The 21936-nt window shown below is 50.2% G+C and overlaps 1 protein-coding gene across 2 annotated transcripts in view; it reads right to left on the bottom strand.

The window, feature by feature from the left end:
• The window catches only part of ptgr2 (prostaglandin reductase 2), a 37532-nt gene extending 35373 nt beyond the window's left edge, over positions 1–2159 (bottom strand). For both annotated transcript variants that reach the window (XM_052011372.1, XM_052011362.1), the window contains exon 1: positions 2071–2159. The gene's annotated coding sequence lies outside the window, so the exon portion shown is untranslated. The remainder of the gene's footprint in view (positions 1–2070) is intronic.
• Positions 2160–21936: the final 19777 nt, after the last annotated feature.

Consider the following 21936-nt stretch of genomic DNA (forward strand, 5'->3'; position numbering starts at 1 on the left):
TCTCCCCTCCCCTCCCCCCACCTCTCTCTCCCCTCCCCTCCCCCCACCTCTCTCTCCCCTCCCCCCCACCTCTCCCTCCCCTCCCCCCCACCTCTCCCTCCCCTCCCACCCACCTCTCCCTCCCCTCCCACCCACCTCTCCCTCCCCTCCCCTCCCACCCACCTCTCCCTCCCCTCCCTCCCACCCACCTCTCCCTCCCCTCCCTCCCACCCACCTCTCCCTCCCCTCCCTCCCACCCACCTCTCCCTCCCCTCCCACCCACCCACCTCTCCCTCCCCTCCCACCTCTCTCTCCCCTCCCCTCCCACCCACCTCTCCCTCCCCTCCCACCCACCTCTCCCTCCCCTCCCTCCCTCCCACCCACCTCTCCCTCCCCTCCCACCCACCTCTCCCTCCCCTCCCACCCACCTCTCTCTCCCCTCCCCTCCCACCCACCTCTCTCTCCCCTCCCCTCCCACCCACCTCTCTCTCCCCTCCCCTCCCACCCACCTCTCTCTCCCCTCCCCTCCCACCTCTCTCCCCTCCCCTCCCACCCACCTCTCTCTCCCCTCCCCTCCCACCCACCTCTCCCTCCCCTCCCCTCCCACCCACCTCTCCCTCCCCTCCCCTCCCACCCACCTCTCCCTCCCCTCCCCTCCCACCCACCTCTCCCTCCCACCCACCTCTCCCTCCCCTCCCACCCACCTCTCCCTCCCCTCCCCTCCCACCTCTCCCTCCCCTCCCCTCCCACCTCTCCCTCCCCTCCCACCCACCTCTCTCTCCCCTCCCCTCCCACCCACCTCTCTCTCCCCTCCCCTCCCACCCACCTCTCTCTCCCCTCCCCTCCCACCTCTCCCTCCCTCCCTCCCACCTCTCCCTCCCCCCCTCCCACCTCTCCCTCCCCTCCCTCCCTCCCACCTCTCCCTCCCCTCCACCCACCTCTCTCTCCCCTCCCCTCCCACCCACCTCTCTCTCCCCTCCCCTCCCACCCACCTCTCTCTCCCCTCCCACCCACCTCTCTCTCCCCTCCCCTCCCACCCACCTCTCTCTCCCCTCCCCTCCCACCCACCTCTCTCTCCCCTCCCCTCCCACCCACCTCTCTCTCCCCTCCCCTCCCACCCACCTCTCTCTCCCCTCCCCTCCCTCCCTCCCACCTCTCCCTCCCCCCTCCCACCTCTCCTCCCCTCCCTCCCACCTCTCCCTCCCCTCCCACCCACCTCTCTCTCCCCTCCCCTCCCACCCACCTCTCTCTCCCCTCCCCTCCCACCCACCTCTCTCTCCCCTCCCACCCACCTCTCTCTCCCCTCCCACCCACCTCTCTCTCCCCTCCCACCCACCTCTCTCTCCCCTCCCCTCCCACCCACCTCTCTCTCCCCTCCCCTCCCACCCACCTCTCTCTCCCCTCCCCTCCCACCCACCTCTCTCTCCCCTCCCCTCCCACCCACCTCTCTCTCCCCTCCCCTCCCACCCACCTCTCTCTCCCCTCCCCTCCCACCCACCTCTCTCTCCCCTCCCCTCCCACCCACCTCTCTCTCCCCTCCCCTCCCTCCCTCCCACCTCTCCCTCCCCCCCTCCCACCTCTCCCTCCCCTCCCTCCCTCCCACCTCTCCCTCCCCTCCCACCCACCTCTCTCTCCCCTCCCCTCCCACCCACCTCTCTCTCCCCTCCCCTCCCACCCACCTCTCTCTCCCCTCCCCTCCCACCCACCTCTCTCTCCCCTCCCACCCACCTCTCTCTCCCCTCCCACCCACCTCTCTCTCCCCTCCCACCCACCTCTCTCTCCCCTCCCCTCCCACCCACCTCTCTCTCCCCTCCCCTCCCACCCACCTCTCTCTCCCCTCCCCTCCCACCCACCTCTCTCTCCCCTCCCCTCCCACCCACCTCTCTCTCCCCTCCCCTCCCACCCACCTCTCTCTCCCCTCCCCTCCCACCCACCTCTCTCTCCCCTCCCCTCCCACCCACCTCTCTCTCCCCTCCCCTCCCACCCACCTCTCTCTCCCCTCCCCTCCCACCCACCTCTCTCTCCCCTCCCCTCCCACCCACCTCTCTCTCCCACCCACCTCCCCTCCCACCCACCTCTCTCTCCCCTCACCTCCGGGGCCCTCCAGAGCCCGACTGCCCACGGCAAGGAAACAACCCGAGAACCTGACCGACCGACCGACCGACCTACCACGACCCGCGGCGCCGATGCCCCTCCCCCCGCGCGGAGACCGCAGTGCCGCGCGCCGCTCCTTAAAGGGGCTGCTCCCGTCGCGCGGGGGCGCGCTTAAAGGGGCAGCTCGACCAAAAACATCCTGGATGGGGGCAGTCACACTTGTCCACTTGCAGGAACCATTCGCAGAGGAGGATCGCTCCAGCTCAGTCAGGGAATCTTCTCAAAGGATGAATGGGGACCATTCCTACAGAGGCAGGACCCATTCATGGCACCTTCTGTGTGGGTAAATCTGATTCCATGGCGGTAATTGGGGTGGTTTTCTCCCTTTTGTCCTGACTGATATTTATCGATCAATATATCTATCAAAATCTCTGGTGGTTGCCTCGGTGCTTATTTATTCCCTCATGAGACATTGATGGGCCTTGCTGGCAAGGCCAACATTTATTACACATTCCTCATTGTCCAGTCCTTGTTGCCCTCAGAAGATGGCAGAGCTGTCTGCTTGAAGTTCTGCATGGTGCAGTGGGGCGTGTCAACAAAATACTTCAGACGCTGGAAACCTGAATCAAAGGCAGAGGATGCTGGAAACGCTCAACAGGTCAGGCACCTTCTGTGGAGAGAGGAGCGGTTAACGTTTTGGGTCAATGCCTTTGCGTCAGAACTGAGTAAAGCTGGAAATTAGACAATGCTGAAGAGAAGTGAGGTGAGGGGAGGAACAGAAAGCAAAGTTTGTGAAAGGGTTGGAAGACAGGAGAAAGTAAGTGACAAAAGGGAATACAAGTAACATTGGCGCCACACGAGTGCCAGGCAATGACAATATCCAATAGGAGAAAATACAGCGATCACCTCCTGACATTCGATGGCATTACCATCACTGAATCCCCCATTAACAATTTCCTAGGAGTTTCCATTGACCAAAATCTGAACTAGAGTAGCCAAGTACACAATGTGACCACAACAATGTGACCACAACAGCAGGTTAAAGGCTAAAAATCCTGCAGCGAGTAACTCACCACTTAATCCCAAAAACCCGTCCACCCTCTACTAGGCTCAAGTCAGGAGTGCAATAGAAATGCTCTCCACTTGCCTGGATGAGTGCAGCTTCAACAATACTTAAGAAGCTCTACACCATACAGGATATAGGGGCCAGGTTCATAGGCACCTCATCCACAGCCATTCACTCACTCCACCATAGACACACAGTAAGAGCAGTTTGTACCATCTACAGGATACACTGCAGCAACTCAACAAGACTCCATAGACAGCACCTTCCAAACCCACAACCTGTACCAGCTAGAAGGACAAGGGCAACAAAAGCATGGGACACCACCGCCTGGAAGTTCCCCTCCAAGCCACACACCATCCTGACTTAGAAATATATCACCAGTCCTTCACCGTTGCTGGGTCAAAATCCTGGAACTCTGTCTAACAACATTGTGGGTATACCCACACCTCTAGCTCACCACCAGCAACAAGGGATAAGCAATTAATTTCTGACTCACCCTGAGAAGCCACACCTCTAGCTCACCACCAGCAACAAGGGATAAGCAATTAATTTCTGATTCACCCTGAGAAGCCCACATCCTTTGCATGAGTATATAAAAAAAATAAGAGTTCTGAAGGACATGAAAACAGGAACTTGATCCTCCGCACCTGGGGAAGGTCTCGTGAGGGAAACAAGATCTCAGGTGCCCCTTAGAGTCCACGAGCAGCCTTTGACAGGAGGCAAGACTAGGGTCAAGCCTCACACTCTGTTAAATGCTTTATAATAATTTCTAAACGTTGTGCAGAAACAATTAAAAGCTCATATAATTGTTTTAATTAATTAAGTAAGTAGATACAGGTAGATACATAACTTTTGTAAGAGTGAATTTTCATTCAGTATGCCATATTTTTGGCAGTGATTTGTGAATTGAGTAAACGCGAATTTCTGTTACACAAACTGCCATAATACAGGGGTTGTATGTAACTAAATAATCAGATTACTAAAAATTAACAACAAACAATTGATTAGAAACTATTCAAATACTAAGAAATAATTAAAGCATTAAAATAAAGTTAAATAGTAATACATTACTAAATTTAGCTTCTTCCCATCTATTCTATAGGACTAGAAACTCCATTCAGATCAATGGGGGAGGTCATTAATCCTACTCAAGTTCTTTCTTTCTATACTAGCCCAGGAAATCTAGCTGTTGTTAAACCCGGACAACTCTGGCCTGCTTACATTGAAATTTATGTTTTTCCTGAATTAAGTCTGAATTTGGCACTGGAGTTTTACTCTGTGTGTGCTTCTCTTAAATTCCACTTTATATAGAAGCAGCTGGAGATAGCAATCCAATAGAATCTTCAAATGAACTGTTATGGGAAATACAGGGAAAGAACGTTATTCATGTTGAAGTCAAGAAATACCTCTCATACAAAAGGCTGAGTAAATCTGGAGTTGTCCTCATGAACCTTTCAGGCTTTGGACCGATAGATCTTTTGTTGGTAATGGCATCAAAGTGAATGAAGCAAAGATGGGTAACTATCAGTATTCAGATTAGTCATTATCTCAGTGAACAGGAGAGCAGATGCAAGGGATAGGTGGCCTAGCCTCGTCACCTGGCGTTTGGAACTCCATGGTCCATGAAGAGAACTTGGAGTCCCTTGTCTTTACTCAGGGGGCTATTGAGGGGAGCTGATGGAGGGGGGAGGAGTGCTGTTTTTGATGTCCCTTAATCCCAGAGGTGAGCATGGAAGTAAGCATTCTCATGCTGTGGTTAAATATATGGTATTCAAACTAGGCTAAATAATGTAAGGTGGTCACTAAAATATCTAGGAGGAAATAAGAGAAATGTCATCAATCAGAGAGCGGTGAGAATGTGGAAATGCTGCCATGGGAAGTGGCTGAAATGAGCACCAGCAGTGCCTTTACTGGAGACCAGATGAGTCTAACTGGGAGAAAAGAATAAATAAAAATTTAATGAACTACATGTTTTTGTTTTAAATCAGATTAAAGAGTAGGATATACAAGTGGGGTTGAATGAAGTCAGGTGGGAGAAGGCTTATGTGGAGTTTGAAGACTTGCATCGACCAGATGAAGTTGGGATGATAAACTTTAACTTTTCTATAATAGCTCATGTTGACTGCAGTTAACACTGGATAGCCATGATGCTTGCAAACGTTTGGACTCCAAGTATTGTTGACTCACTCTATCTCTTCCTTGGGTGGGTTCTTCCCATTCTATTACATACTCCCATTATTCCACTGCACAATGGGAATGAAAGTCTGGTAAGTGCCCCTTTAGCTAATCTGCTTCTGTTTTGGACCCACATCAGGATGTGTATCCTTTCAGATTATCCCTGTCTTTCTGTGACAGGGAAGCAGATCAACAGGTGATGTTCCACCTCCTTTAATTGATGCTGTTCTCATAATTACATCCTCCTTGACTCCTGGGGACCAAGTCCACAACCACTCAAAATGGAGAAGAAGCATTAAAGATGTTATTGAGAGCCTTGAGTCCATGTGCCTCAAGTCCTTGAGTCCTTGAGTCCATGTGTCTCATCTGTTCCCTTGAGTCCATAAAGCTTCCATTCCCTCGCACTTTTTCAAGGGTTATGTAATTGACACAATGAAGACTTCTGTATTTGGGTACAGAAATATATTTATCGCTGTATGTACCTTAGAACAAATCTCCCTCCCTCCCTTTATCCACCTCAATAAACACAATGGATCTAACAGAATCCCCTTCTATGATTAAACAGATGTGATCACACCAGTCATGCTCAATTTTCCTTTTGATTAAGACAGGCAGAAGTAAAAATTGGTTATGTGTGAAAGATGAGACCAATTTAATATTGCCTTTTTCACACCTTTGCTCAAAATTATGAGACTCCCATCACAATGCATCTTCCCCACCCTGGGGTTCAGTGTTCTCAGGTATTGAACCACCATAATACTATCTTGTAAATATGAAGCCTTTCACCAGTGCAATGAATCACCAAGATCAATGACTAATTCTGACACATAGGAACATAAATATTCAGATCTCAAGATAGTTCTGTCATTCAATTGCACCCTATCTGATTCTGTCATTCAATTGCACCCTATCTCACTCTCTTGGGTTTCATAACCCTTAACATCTTTCTCTAATGAAACAAAAACATCAATCGCAGCTTTATAATTTTAATTTGATCCCCAGCCCCAGCATCGACTGTGTTTGCGGGAAGAGCTCCAGATTTGCCCCAACCTCCATGTCCTCTGGATATCACCCTGAACAATGTGGTTCAAATCCTATTCTATCCCTTAGTTCTGCACTCTCCCATCAGAGAAAATATTTTGTTTTCATTTGTCCTTCACTTATCATTTAGCACATCAATTAAACCACCCCTTAATCTTCTGGATTCAGGGAATAAAAGGCATTATCTGTGCAATTTGGACTCGTAACCCTTTGTGGATCAACCTGGAGCTGGAGTCATGTATTCGTACACTGCGCAAACTGGCCCTTCAGCCCACTGTGTCTGTGAACGGCTAACCCCAGCTTCCATCACTCAGTTTATGGCCTTCTATGCCATGGCATTTCAAGTGCTCATCTGAATAATTTTTAAATGTTGTGAGTTTTTCTGCCTCCGTCACCCCATCAGATATCAACCACCATCTAAGAACAAAACTTCTTCTTCAGACACTGTTGTGCAAAGTTAAGCAGGATTGTTCGCAGATCCAATAGAAATAAGCCTTGCACACACAATGCTGCGCACAACACACTTTATTGCTAAGTTACAACAAGTGATACTTATCTTGGAAGCGCGCCTGAGCCTGGTTAACTGCAGCGTCCTGTTCCAATCAGTCCACAGTGTCATTTGCGACCTAACCTGTGGTGAGCCCAAATCCAAGAGACCTCATCACCGGTGTGCTCACTCTTTTAAACCCTGGTCGCCTCTCTCCGCCCCTACCTGGGTCAATCCATAACGTGACCATTGCCTCGGGCACTGCAGGCTTATGTCTGCAGAGACAATACCTCGGTTACCTAGCACCCAGGTCACCCTTCCCCCACGCACACACACATTTGATCCCAGCAATTGTTCCTTGCGCTCTCTGGCCGACATTTCAGGATTCTTACTACATTCCACCCCTCGGCCAGAGGGCAATTACAGTCTATGACATCCCCGCCCATCCCCTTGGTTTACTCGTTAGCCTACATATACAGCGGAGTAATATAAAAGCTGATATTATTACCCGTATTGTCAGACCCCAATGTACCATAGTAGACCACCAATGCCTTATTGTTCCAAAGGGCCACCAACCCCCAGGAGTGTAATAATCATGATATTGTTCCCCGACCTTGTGCATCTTTTCCACTCTCCTTTGAATGTGGCTAGCCAGGTTTGTGATGTTATCAGAACGGTTTCAATATAGGTACAGCACTCTTGGCCAATTAGTGCGCATGTGCCCCCTTTCTCAGCCAGGGTGAAGTCTATGGCCATCCGGTTCTGCAGGGCTACTGTTGGACAGCCACTAAGTCTGCTGACAGCTCAGTGAGGGCTTCTTTAACCTCACTAAAGGCAGTGGAAGTCCTATTTGTGAGAGCTTCTATGGCTGAGGCCATATTAATCAGCTCTCTGGGTGCTGTTGCCACTCCACAGGCAGGAGAGGCTATCATCCCAAACCATTCGGCCTCAGTGATCGCCCTTTTAGCTCGGGTCAGGCAGGGGTGGTCCCTCAGGTCCTTCAGGTGCTGCATGCCAGACAACAGCACCCTCTCCAGGGTTCAGGATCTGGCCATGAGCCCCACAGGTCACCTGGCATTCCAGGAAGACAGGGGTATGCCTTCCCTCTGCATACTCAGTAGGTACCATTGACTGGGGCAGGGGGGGTCTGCAGTGGTGTAACGAGTACACAGGCTGTTACCGATGAAGGTCCCTTTCCCTTCATTATTACAGTAGCAGGTGGCCTCTACTTGCTGCTCGCTGTGTACTCCCAGGACCATTTTATTTAAATCGCTCGTGGCATTGGGGTGCAGGAGTGATGGGTGCTACCACCCCTCAAAACAGTGACACCCACAGTCAGTGCAATGGGCACAGGCCCTGGCTGCACTTCTCCTGGTCGTATTGGAGGAGGCCCATACAGACAACTGTTCTCTCTCATTCAGGGGTATGGCCCAGAGTGGAATCCCTCCTTCGCCATAGTGAGGCACCGGTGTGCAGATCCATCAGGCGGATGAGTTTAGGTGGCCGGCGTATTCATAACAGAGGGAGAGGAAGGAGTTTCAGATTGAAACCTCGTTGATGTAGGCAGAGGCATCCGTACAGTTGACCACCATCAGGACTAGAAATATCAGCTTCATCTCCCGGTACCGAAGAAAAGCAAGTTAACATGCCTTAATGACTACCGACCAGTGCCTCTGACATCCACCATCATGAAGTGCTTTGAGAGGCTTGTCATGGTCATCAACTCCAGCCTCCCAGACAATCTCGACCCACTGCAATTCGCCTATCGCCGAAACAAGTCTGCAGTGGACACCATGTCCCTGGCCCTACACTCAGCTCTGGAGCATCTGGACAGCAAAGACACCTACGTAAAGGCTCTGCAAACAAACTTGTTACCAAACTTCGAGACCTGGGACTCAACACCTCCCTCTGTAACTGGGTCCTTGACTTTCTGACCAACAGACTGCAATCAGTGAGGATAGGCAGCAACACCTCCAGCACGATTACTCTCAGTATTGGTGCCCCATAAGGCTGCGTCCTCAGCCCTCTACTCTACTCCCTATACGCTCATGACTGTGTGGCCAGATTCTGCTCTAACTCCATCTACAAGTTTGCAGATGATACCACCGTTGTAGGCCGTATCTCAAATAACGATGAGTCGGGGTACTGGAAGGAGATAGAGAACTTAGTGGAATGGTGTCATGATAACAACCTTTCCCTCAATGTCAACAAAATAAAAGAGCTGGTCATTGACTTCAGGAAAAGGGGTGGGTACATGCACCTGTCTACATCAATGGTGCTGAGGTCAAGAGGGTTAAGAGCTTCAAGTTCCTGGGAGTGAACATCACCAACAGCCTGTCCTGGTCCAATCACATAGACGCCATGGCCAAGAAAGCTCACCAGCACTTCTACTTCCTCAGGAGGCTAAAGAAATTCTGTATGTCCTCTTTGACCCTCACCAGCTTTTATTGATGCACCATAGAAAGCATCCTATCTGAATGCATCACAGCTTGGTATGGCAACTGCTCTGCCCAGGACCGCAAGAAACTGCAGAAAGTTGTGGACACAGCCCAGCGCATCACGGAAACCAGCCTCCCCTCCATGGACTCTGTCTATACCTCTCACTCCCTTGGTGAAGCAGCCAGCATAATCAAAGGCCCCACCCACCCAGGTCATTCTCTCCTCTCCCATCAGGCAGAAGATACAGGAGCCTGAGGGCACATACCACCAGGCTCAAGGACAGCTTCTATCCCACTGTGATAAGACTATTGAATGGTTCCCTTATATGATGAGATGGACTCTTGACCTCACAATCTACCTTGTTATGACCTTGCACCTTATTGTCTACCTGCGCTGCACTTTCTCTGTAGCTGTGACACTTTACTCTGTACTATTATTGTTTTTACCTGTACTACATGAATGCACTCTCTACTAACTCAATGTAACTGCACTGTGTAATGAATTGACCCGTATGATCATTATGCAAGACAAGTTTTTCACTGTACCTTGGTACAAGTAACAATGATAAACCAATACCAATACCTGTGGATCAATCACATACACTCACTCTCTTTTTGTCAACTGCTGGGTGTTCAAGCACATTAGTCCTGGTTCCCCCTCTGCTGCTTACCCATCATGTGTTACCAGGTCCACAGGCCACCATCTCTCCTTTTCCTGGCCCTTTCTGGGGGAAACTAACGCATACCTTCCCTGAGTCCTGCCTTGGCAAAGTTACCTTGTCCCCCTTTGGGTTGTTGGCAATGGCCATGTGTTGAGACATAGGTGTGCCTCCGTATTTAGAGGGTCAGGCACTTAAATTGCCCACAACCTGCTGCAGTACTCCTAACCACCCCTGCAATGTGTGGGTCAGCGTCAGTAGTCTTATCTGCTGCTTCAGAAGTCCATTCATCCGCTGGATAAGTCCTGATGCCTGGGCGTAGTAGGGGATATGGAAGACCCACAATACACCGGAATCGCAGGGCAGCCCACTCCTGGACTTGTGATCCGGAGAAGTGAGATTCATTATCCGACTGTATTTCCCCTGGTGTTCCATATATTGATGATAGCCGTTGCAGTCCTTTTGTAGTGCTTCCCTGGTCTGCATGGCTGCAGGGAAATGCAGTCAGTCCTCCTGAATAAGTGTCCACAGTGGTCAAGATGTGCTTCTTATTCTGCGGTGGCAGCGGGCCAATGTAGTCAATCTGCCAAACTTGTCTGGTGCCACTTCCATGTCGGATTTGCCCCTCTCGGTCCCATGGGGAAGTTACAGTGCTTTACTGTCTGCCACTTCTCACATTGGTTGACCGCCGTCTCTGCCTCATCACAGGATAGTGATACCCATCTTGCTTCGGCCCATTTGCTGCGTGCCCCCACCCCTGGTTGGCCACTCTTCCAATGAGCCCAGTCCGCCGAGCACTCCGGCTATGCAGGAGTGAGACTCATAATCTGCGTAGACTTGTCGACAGCAGCGTTGTCAATGGACTGTTCATCCTTCATGGGAGTGTGGGCATCTAGACGGTAATGGGCCACAGCTGAGCCTGTTGCCAGATGCGTTCACAGTGGGGCTGTCCCCATAATGGACGGCCATGGATGTTCCAGTCCTGCTGGTGCCACGAGGTCATCCAAACGGCCTTACCATCCACAACAGCCCAGGAGTCCGCGTGCAGTCGGATGGGGCCCTTATCGTCTTTCAGAGGCAGGGTGGTGGCCACTAGTTCGGCCAGTTGGCTGGACCTTCTGTCACCCTCTGAGACATGGGTAAGTCCAGTGGTTGGGTGTAGTGTTGCCACCTTCCAGTGGTGTTTCCCATTCTTCCATCTACCAGACCTGTCAGTAAACCAAGCTCCTTACTTTTCATCCTCAGTCAGCTCGTCATACGGGCATCCCCAAGAGACTGGGGATTGAGGGAGGTCTTCCTGTGCGAGATGGGATCCTGCTCAAGGAAGGTCCATCAGCTGCTCGTGCAACCGACTGACGCCGTCTGGCCCCTTCTTCGCATGGTCCGTGATGTACTATTTCCACTTGACAATCGAGGAGCGCTGGGCACAGCCCTCCTTGTGTGTGGCATTCTTGGACTTCACCCACTGCATGATGGGCAGGTGGGGCCTGAGGGTAACTGGAGAGGCTTCTGTTTGGTGTGCCGTCGATGTCAATGCCTAGCAGCAAGCAAGCAATTGCCGTTCAAACTGAGTGTATCCGGTGGCTGCTTCTGGAAAGGTCTTAGTCCAGGAGCCGATGGGGACTGTCTTGCCCTTCATCATCTGCCAGAGACTCCATTCTGCCGCAGTGTTGGTGGTTGACACCCGCAGTTCGTGCGGGACACCTTGCTGTTGGGTGTGGGAGCCAGGGAAAGGGCTTCCTCCACAGCGAGCTTGGCTGCATCGAATGCCTGTTGCTGCTCAGGTCCCCACTGGAAGTTTGCCTTCCTCCTCGACACTTGGTAGAGTGGTTGCAGAGGCATGGTCAAGTGGGGTTTGTGCTGCCTCCAGTAGCCGAGAAGCCCAACAAATTGCTCTGTTTCCTCCTTGTTGGTAGTGACTGCTGTATTTAGGACCTTTCCTTTTGCTTTCTCTGGGATCTCGCTATGTCCGGTGTGCCATTGGATACCCAGGAAAAACATTCTGGCTGGGGCCTTGTATCTTGGCTGGATTAAGGCACCATCCTCTGTCCCTTCAGTGGTTGCATAGTAAGTGCAGGGCCTGTGCCACCAATTCTTCACCCGTTCCGTGCAGCACAATGTTGTCGATGTAGTGGGAGATAGAAAAGTTCAGGCTCCAGGGTATCCCATCCAGGACCCTGGCGAAGATCCCACGGCAGAGCGTAGGACCGTATACATATCCCTGAGGCAAGTGGCAGAAGGTGTACTGCCTACCTTCCCGGGTAAATGCAAATTGGGCCCTGTGACTCCTGGCTCAGTGGGGTAAAGAGTTTGCCAAGTCCACAACCGCATACCAGCGCTTGTCTTCCCTCCCCCCGATGCCCTCAACCACGGTGACGACATCAGGTACCGCTGAGGACAAAGGTGGCGTGCATCAGTTCAGCTGACGGTAGTCGATGGTTGTCCTCCACAAGCCGTCGGGTGTATGCACGGGCCATATGGGACCGTTAAAGGGGGAGGTAGCTGGGTGTATCACGCCATATCCGAGGAGTGCCTCCACAGTCTCATTAACTTCTGTGGTGCCTCTCGGTATTCGGTACTGCTTGGTGTTCACTATCTCCACGGGCGGGGGTATTACAACAGGGCACCACCTGGCCTCGCCAACCATAATTGTAGCTTTACAAGCCCCAAAGGTGAAGGGACCCCTGCGTAACGATCACCTTCTTAATACATTCGTCCCCAGGATACACTCCGGAGAGGGGGGGGGTCACCAGAACGGTTACTGAAAACGGGGTATCATTGTCGATAGAAAGCTGTACCATGGTCTCCCATTGTACACTCCGCACATGGTTATTCACCCTGTGGTGGTGGGTGAGGGTGCCCAGCGCCCCTGCCTCCACGTTGGTCAACCACACTGCATCTGCACCATAACCCCAGGACTGGAGGAGCCAAGCTTCAAGCGGCTCCCCTGGCCTCTGGTGATGCCGGTCCACTAAATCGCAGAGGTCTCTAGCTGAGTAGGGCTGGACAGTCACGGTTACGGTGCTCCACGGGACAGGGAGACATCTGCACTCGTGCTCGCCACCTCAGAGGTGACCGCAATGGGTCTCGCCTGGGCTCGTGGGGCAACACTGGGGGGGGGGGCGCGCAGGGTGTGGAGCGCTGGGGAGGAGGGGCACATATGGTGGGGGTGAGGGGAAAGACCCCTTCTCGATGGCTTCCCCCCGGGAGTCATCGGAATACCATATGTCCCCATCCCAGCTATCCAGGTCATCACCCCTTCAGACTACGGCCCGCACCTTTACCGGGTCCGGGGTCCAATAGGACCGCCGGGCCGCTTCCTCATTCTCATTCTCCTCCTTCAATTTCATGAGCTCCTCCTGCTGATCCCTTATTACAGTAGCCAGAAACCAGACGGTCCTCTCTGGCTCCCCTTTTTATCTGGGAACCCGCTAGCCTGGAGCACTGAGACCATGTAGTGCCCCAGCTCCATGCCTGCAGGTTTCTGCTTGTCTGACCAGTCTACTGGGGCACCATGTGCCACCAGTAAATTGGCCAGACTACCAAAGCCCTCAGAGTTGTCAGTCCACCCAGCAACATGGAACTCTTCAGGAGTCCACTTGACTTTTTTTACTCTTCTTGAACATTGCGAGTGCAGTTTCTTTCACCGGATCCTATTCGTGACACTAATTGTTGTGTCAAAGTTAAGCAGGATTGTCTGCAGATCCAGTAGAAATCCAGTTAATTGCAAGATCTGCTAAACTGATAAACAGATGGTTATTATAGTCTGGAGTGCAGAGTGGGTCAGTGTTGTACAAAGGTGAACAATGGATAGAACAAGACCAATTGTTCTATCAAACATGGTTACAGAGCAAGGAAACAGACACTTTGGCCCAACTGGTATATGCCGACCAAGATTCCCATGTAAGCTAGTTCCATTTGCCTGTGTTTGGCCCATATCCCTCTTAACCTTTCCTATCCATGTACCTGTTCAAATACCTTTTAAATGTTGCCAATGGACCTGCCTCAGCCACTTCCTCTGGCAGCTTTATTCCATATACTGACCACCCACTGGGTGCAAAAGTTTGCCTCAATTTCCTATTGAATCTCTCCCTCTCACCTTAAACCTATGCTCTCTAGTTCTTGATTCCTCAACCGTAGGAAAAAGACTGTGCACATTGACCCTGTCTATGCCCTTCATGATTTTATACACCTCTATAAGATCACTTTTTATTCTCCTATGCTCCAATAAAAAAGTCCCAACCTGCTCAACCTCTGTCCTTAACTCAGTCCCTCGAGTCCCAGCAACATCCTTGTGAACCTCTTCTGCATTCTTTCCAGCTTAATGGCATCTTTCCTACAGCAGGTTGACCAAAACTGAACACAATATTTCAAATGCAGCCTCACCAACATCTTGTACAACTGCAACATAACATCCCAACTTCTATACTCAATGCCTTGACCGATGAAGGCCAGCATACCAAAGCCTTCTTCACCACCCTGATAACTTGCGAAGCTACTTTCAGGGAACCATGTACTTGTACTCCTAGGTCCCTCTGTTCCACAACATTCCCCAGGGCCCTACCGTTCACTGTGAAAGTCCTACTCTCATTTGTCTTCCCAAAATGCAACACCAAATTAAACTCCATTTGCTATTCCTCAACCCACTGACCCAGCTGATCAAGATCCCTCTGTAAATCCTGATAACCATCTTCACTGTTAATGGCACCACCTATTTTAGTGTCATGCCCTACAATTATGGGAGAATCCTACCGAGGTACTTGCAAGCTGGCCTGTCTCATGTCTTATCTTTTCCTGTCCCACAACAACCCATCTTGGTTTCCCGTAGCGTTGCAACTTCCTGCCCCTTCACAGCTCATCCCTTCCCACATCTCATCTCCCTAGCCCACAGTATCTCCCTGTCCTGTGACATTTCATCTCTCTGTATCTTGGCCTGGATAATATTGATCAGTTGGTAAGATGGCAGAGAAATGGAAGGTGGAATTTAATCCTGTTGAGTGTTAGGTGATGCATTTTGAGAAGACTAGTAAGAGTAGGACATGCATATGAATAGAAGTGCCTTGGGGAATATCGAGGAACAGAGGGATTTGGTGTACAAATCCAAGGATCCCTGAAGGTGGCAGCACAGGGAGATAAAATGATGAAGAAGGCAAATGAGATACATCCCTTGTTAGCCAGGGCACAGAATATAGGAGAAGGGAAATTATGTGCAACTTTATAAAACATTAGTGGAGTACTGCATGCATTTCTATCACCAGATTATAGGGAGGCCATGACTGCACTGGAGAGGGTGCAGACGATATTCATCAGGATGTTGCCTGGGATGGAGCATTTCAGTTGTGAGGAAAGACTGGACAGGCTGAGTTTGTTTTCCTTGGAGCGGAAGAGGCCGAGTGGACAAAAATTATGAGGGCAAAGATAGGGTAGAGGGCGGGAAACTCTTATTCCCCACAGCAGAGGTATCTGAAACTAGAAGGTATAGGTTTAGGGTAAGGGGTAAGACATTTAGAGAAGATCTTAGGAAGGACTTTTTCACCCATAGGGTGGTTGGAATCAGGAATGCACTTGAGTAGATGATGGAGGCAGTATCTCTCACAACATTTAAGAAGTAAGTCAGCAGGTAAGGCGCGGGCAGTTTAAAAAGCGGGTAAAACAAAAACTTCGGGGGTTTCATGGGTTTCGCTTTGGCAGATGTTGGGACTTCTGAACAGATAAGTTTTTCCTTTTTTTTAATAGGGTTTTTATTATAAGGTTTAATTTTATAAGGTTCTTTTTTATAAGTTGTTATATAAGTTTTAATTGGGAACAGTGGGGGCTGGACTGCGCAGGTGCGTGACGTCAGCAGGTAAGGCACAGGCAGTTTAAAAATCAAACCGCCATATCCAGCAGGCAGCATTGGAGTGGGCAGTGGAGTGAGAGGGAGCAGAGTGTTTGGGCTTTGGCTCAAGGGGCTTAGGCGTAAAGAGGCAAGGCGGGTGAGTAGCTAGTAAGTAGGTAAAGCTAAGTTTTTACCTGTTATCTGTTTATAAATTTTTAAGTAGGAAAAACTAGGGGGGGCAAAAGCATTAGTTCAGATGGAGGACATGGTGGTGTGCTGCAGCTGCTTGATGTGGGAGCTCGTGGACCTTGCTGTGGTCCACGATGGCCACATCTGCAATAAGTGCTTGAGGCTGGAGGAACTTCGGCTCAGAATTGATGAGCTGGAGTTGCAGCTTCAAACACTGCGCAGCATCAGGGAGGGGGAGAGTTATGTAGATACTGTACATCAGAAGACAGTCACCCCCCCTTAGAGCAGGTACTTCTGGAGTCCAGGAAGTAGATACAATGGTGACTGTCAGGGGAGGGAAAAGGAAAAAGAAAACGAACAGGCAGATAGAGCAGAGGACCCCGGAGGCTGTTCCCCTTGATAACAGGTTTTCCGTTTTGGAAGCTGTTGAGAGAGATGACCTGCCGGGGCCTAGCAGCAGTAGCCAGGTCTATGGCACTGGGACCGGTCCTACTGCTCAGAAGGGAAGGGAGGAGAAGAGGAGGGCAGTAGTGATAGGGGACTCGATAGTCAGGGAAACAGATAGGAGGTGCTGTGGCAGTGAGCATGAATCCCAGATGGTTTGTTGCCTCCCAGGTGCCAGGGTCCGGGATGTCACTGATCGGGTCCACAGGATTCTAGAGCGGGAGGGAGAAGTTGTGGTTCATGTTGGTACCAACGACATAGGTAGGAAGAGGGATGAGGTCCTGAAAAGTGAGTTTAGCGAGCTAGGCAGAAGGCTGAAGAACAAGACCTCAAGGGTAGCAATCTTGGGATTGCTGCCAGTGCCACGCGATAGTGAAGGTAGGAATAGGAGGAAATGGCAAGTAAGTGCGTGGCTGAGAAGTTGGTGCAGGAGGGAGGGTTTTAGATTTTTGGATCATTGGGGTCTCTTCTGGGACCTGTACAGAGAGGACGGGTTACACCCGAACCTGAGGGGGGCCAATATCCTTGCAGCAAGGTTTGCTAGGGTGGTTCAGGAGGGCTTAAACTAGATTGCAAGGGGGAAGGGAACCGGAGAAGTAGGTCAGAGGAAGAAGGGGATGGGGAAAAGTCAGATCTGACAGGTAGAGAGGCTTTGAGGAAGGAGAAGCAGAATACAGGCTATAAAAGTAGTAAGGTGGATGGGCTAAAGTGCATTTACTTAAATGCAAGAAGCATCAGAAATAAGGGAGATGAACTGAGAGCTTGGATAAGTACATGGGACTACGATATTGTGGCTATTACAGAGACATGGCTGACATCAGGACAGGAATGGATATTGAATATTCCTGGTTTTCAGTGTTTTAAAAGAGATAGGGAGAGGGGGAGAAGAGGAGGAGAGGTGGTGATACTGGTCAGGAACACTGTTACAGCTGCAGAAAGGGTAGATAATGTAGAAGGATCCTCTGTAGAGTCAATATGGGTGGAAGTTAGGAACAAGAAAGGAGTGGTTACCCTCCTGGGAGTATTCTATAGGCCCCCCGGCAGCAGCAGGGATACTGAGGAGCAGATTGGGAGGCAGTTTTTGGAAAGATGTGAAAATAACAGGGTTATTATAATGGGAGACTTCAACTTCCCAAATATTGATTGGCACCTACTTAGTGCCAAAGGTTTAGACGGGGCAGAGTTTGTTAAGTGTGTCCAGGATGGATTCCTGACACAGTATGTTTACAGGCCAACCAGAGGGAATGCCATATTAGATCTAGTTTTAGGTGATGAACCGGGACAGGTGACAGATCTATCGGTGGGTGAGCATTTGGGGGACAGTGACCGTTGCTCCATAACCTTTAGAATTGTCATGGACAGGGATAGGAGCAAAGAGGACGGGAAGATATTTAATTGGGGAAAGGCGAATTATGAGGCTATAAGGCGAGAACTTGGGAGTGTAAATTGGGATGACATTTTTGAAGGGAAATGTACTATGGAGATGTGGTCGATGTTCAGGGATCTCTTGCAGGATGTTAGGGATAAATTTGTCCCGGTGAGGCAGAGGAGGAATGGCAGGGTGAAGGAACCGTGGGTGACGAGAGAGGTGGAACAACTAGTTAGGAAGAAGAGGGCAGCATACATAAGGTGTAAGCAGCAAGGATTGGACAGGGCTTGTGAGGAATATAGAGTAGCAAGGAAAGAACTTAAGAAAGGGCTGAGGAGAGCGAGAAGGGGACATGAAAAGGCTTTGGCGAGTAGTGTTAAGGAGAATCCCAAGGCTTTTTTCTCATACGTGAAGAGCAGAAGGATGGCTAGAGTAAAGGTAGGTCCGATTAAAGACAAAGGTGGGAGGATGTGTCTGGAAGCTGTGGAAGTGGGTGAGGTTCTCAATGAATACTTCTCTTCAGTATTCACCAAGGAGGGGAGTCTTGATAATGCTGAGGTCAGTGTTGGTGAGGGTAATTTTCTAGAGTATGTAGATATCAAGAGAGAGGATGTGTTGGAGTTGTTAGAAAATATTAGGACAGATCAGTCCCCGGGGCCTGACGGAATATTCCCCAGGCTGCTTCGTGAGGCGAGGGAGGAGGTTGCTGAACTGTTGGTTAGGATCTTTTGAGTCCTCGTTGTCAACGGGGATGGTACCGGAAGATTGGAGGGTGGCAAATGTTGTCCCCTTATTCAAAAAAGGTAGTAGGGATAGTCCAGGGAATTACAGACCGGTGAGCCTTATATCTGTGGTGGGTAAGCTGTTAGAAAGGATTCTAAGAGATAAGATCTATGAGCATTTAGAGAATTATGGACTGATTAGGGACAGCCAGCATGGCTTTGTGAAGGGAAGATCTTGCCTCACAAGTTTGATAGGGTTCTTTGAGGAGGTGACCAGGAAGATTGATGAGGGTAGTGCGGTAGATGTGGTCTACATGGATTTTAGTAAGGTGTTTGATAAGGTTCCATATGGTAGGCTTCTTCAGAAGGTCAGAGGCCAAGGGATCCAGGGATGCTTGGCAGTGTGGATTCAGAATTGGTTTGCCTGTAGAAAGCAGAGGGTTGTGGTGGAGGGAGTGCATTCGGATTGGAGGGCTGTGACTAGTGGTGTCCCACAGGGATCGGTTCTGGGACTTCTACTTTTTGTGATATTTATTAACGACTTAGATGAAGGGGTGGAAGGCTGGGTTAGCAAGTTTGCAGATGACACAAAGATTGGTGGTGTTGTGGATAGTGTGGAGGGCTGTCGAGGCTTACAGAGGGATATTGATAGGATGCAGAGCTGGGCTGACAAGTGGCAGGTGGAGTTCAATCCAGAGAAGTGTGAGGTAGTACACTTTGGAAGGACAAACTCCAAGGCGGAGTACAAGGTAAATGGCAGGATTCTGGGCAGTGTAGAGGAGCAGAGGGATCTGGGGGTTCATATCCACAGATCAATGAAAGTTGCCTTGCAAGTGGATAGGGTAGTTAAGAAAGCTTATGGGATGTTAGCTTTCATAAGTTGTAGGATCGAGTTTATGAGCCGCGAAGTGATGGTGCAGCTTTACAAAACTGTGGTTAGGCCACACTTAGAGTACTGTGTCCAGTTCTGGTCACCTCATTATAGGAAGGATGTGGAGGTGTTGGAAAGGGTGCAGAGGAGATTTACCAGGATGCTGCCTGGATTAGAGAGTATGGATTATGAGGAGAGACTAAAGGAGCTAGGGCTGTTCTCATTGGAGAGAAGGAGGATGAGGGGAGATGTGATAGAGGTATACAAGATATTAAGAGGAATAGATAGAGTGGACAGCCAGCGCCTCTTTCCCAGGGCACCAATGCTCAAAACAAGAGGACATGGCTTTAAGGTAATGGGTGAGAAGTTCAAGGGAGATGTCAGAGGGAGGTTTTTCACCCAGAGAGTTGTTGGTGCATGGAATGTGCTGCCTGGGGTGGTGGTGGAGGCTGATACGTTGGTCAAGTTCAAGAGATTGTTAGATAAGCATATGGAGGATTTTAACATAGAGGGATATGTGGGAGGAAGGGGTCAGATAGTCTTAGGTGTGGTTTGAAGGGCAGCACAACACGGTGGGCCGAAGGGCCTGTATTGTGCTGTATTGTTCTATGGTTCTATGGTATTCAGACGAGCACTTGAATCTTCAAGGTAGAGAAGATTACAGAGTAAATGCTGGTAAATTGGATTAGTATAGATGGGTACATGATAGTCAGCATGGACCAGGTGGGCCAAAAGGCCTGTTTAGGCGCTGTATGACTCTAATATCTATTCACGCTGTCCTACTGTTTTTCATCTCTGTCCCACAGCACTTCATCACCCTGTCTCATAGCTGGTCATTACAGTATCTCAACTCTGTCTCCCACAGCAAGCCATCTCCCTGACCCAAGCATCCCATCTCCCTGTGCCACTGGATCTCATCCCCCTGTGCCTATGCAGGTCATTATCCTGTCCCACAAAATGTCACCTCCCTGCCAAGTAGTTTCTCATCTCCCTCTCCCATTGAATATTCTCTCTAAATTTCACAGCATCCCCCCTCCCTGTAACAAGGAATATCATATCCCTGCCCCATAGCCTATCAAGCATGGAATCTCGTCTGTCTCTCCTACAGAATTCCATCTCATCATCCTCCAGAATGTCATCTCACCAACCCACACCATGTCATCTGTCTATCCTTCTGAATCCCATTTCCCTTTCCCACAGCATTTCAACTCCTCCACAGCATCATCTCTCCCTACCCCAGTTCATCCTATCACCCTGTCTCACATGTCAAATGGTATTGCATCTCCCTCTCCCACAGGATCACATCTCTCTCTCTCTCTCTCTCTCCACAACATGTCATAGCCATGTCCTGTTGAATATGTTCTCCCTGACCCGCAGCATACTATTTCACTATTCCACTTCATGTCATCTTCCTGTCCCACTATATGTCATCATTGGTTCCAGAATATCCCATTTCTTTATTTCAAGAATGTCATCTCCTTGTCCCTACAGTAAGTCATGGCCCTGTCCCACACTATCTCTTCTTGTTCAACTACATGTTATCTGGAACCATCCCTTCTCCTTGTCCTATGGAATGTCATCTCCCTGCCACACAGCATCCCAGTTCCCCGTCTCATGGAATGTTACTTCCCTCTCCCACAGTATTTCATCTACAGGTCCTATGGAATGTCAACCCACTGTCACACAGCATCCTGGCTCCCTTTCCCACAGCATGTCACCTCCCTGTCTCAGACATATCATCTTCTGTCCCACAACATCCCATCTCCCTGTGCCACAAATGTCACCTTCCTGTCCCACTGCATCCCCTTTCTCTGTTCAAAGGGAACATCTCCCTTTCATTCATTATCCCATCTCTCTGTCCCAGGACATCTCACCTCCCTGGCCCACAGTACCTTTCTGCCCAGTATGACGCATCATCTCGCTCTACACCATGTCTTCTCACTGCCTCATAGTATTATTTCTATTTACATGACATTGTCATTGCCTGTACCAGAGCCTCCCATCTCAGAGTAACTCCTCCCTGTCTCTCAGCAAGTTATCTCTCTGTTACATGACATCCCATCTCTCCCACAGCATTTCACTTCTTTATCCCAATGTCCCTGTCACCTCCCTGTCCCACTGGATCCCCTTTTCCTGTCTCCTCTCTTTCACTCATCAACCCATCTCTCTGTCCCAGGCATGTCACTCAGTGTCCCATAGCATCCCATCTCTTCATCCCACAGAACCCCATCTCCCTGACCCACATCATGACTTTTCTCTGATGTCCCATGAACATCCCATCTCCCTGTCACAGAGGATCCTCTTTTCCTGTCTCATTCTGAGCATGCTACCTCCCTGCTCACTGCAGCTCCTGTAAAGGCTCTGTGGCAAGCAAAACCTTGTCAGCTTAGCAGGATGTCCTTCAGCCTCTAGGAATGAAAGGTGAATTTGCAGACATTCCTGACAGAAATCCGTGAAAACAATGGGGGTGGATGAAAATAAGAGGGGGCATAAAAAAGTTGTATTGACATAAATTGGAACTGCTTGTTGATTGGTCGTTAAAACTGGAGATGTGAAAGAGACTGACACAACAGGGTGGCTAAAG

The sequence above is a fragment of the Pristis pectinata genome, chromosome 1 (genome assembly GCF_009764475.1).
Source record: "Pristis pectinata isolate sPriPec2 chromosome 1, sPriPec2.1.pri, whole genome shotgun sequence".
NCBI classification, from domain to species: Eukaryota; Metazoa; Chordata; class Chondrichthyes; order Rhinopristiformes; family Pristidae; genus Pristis; species Pristis pectinata.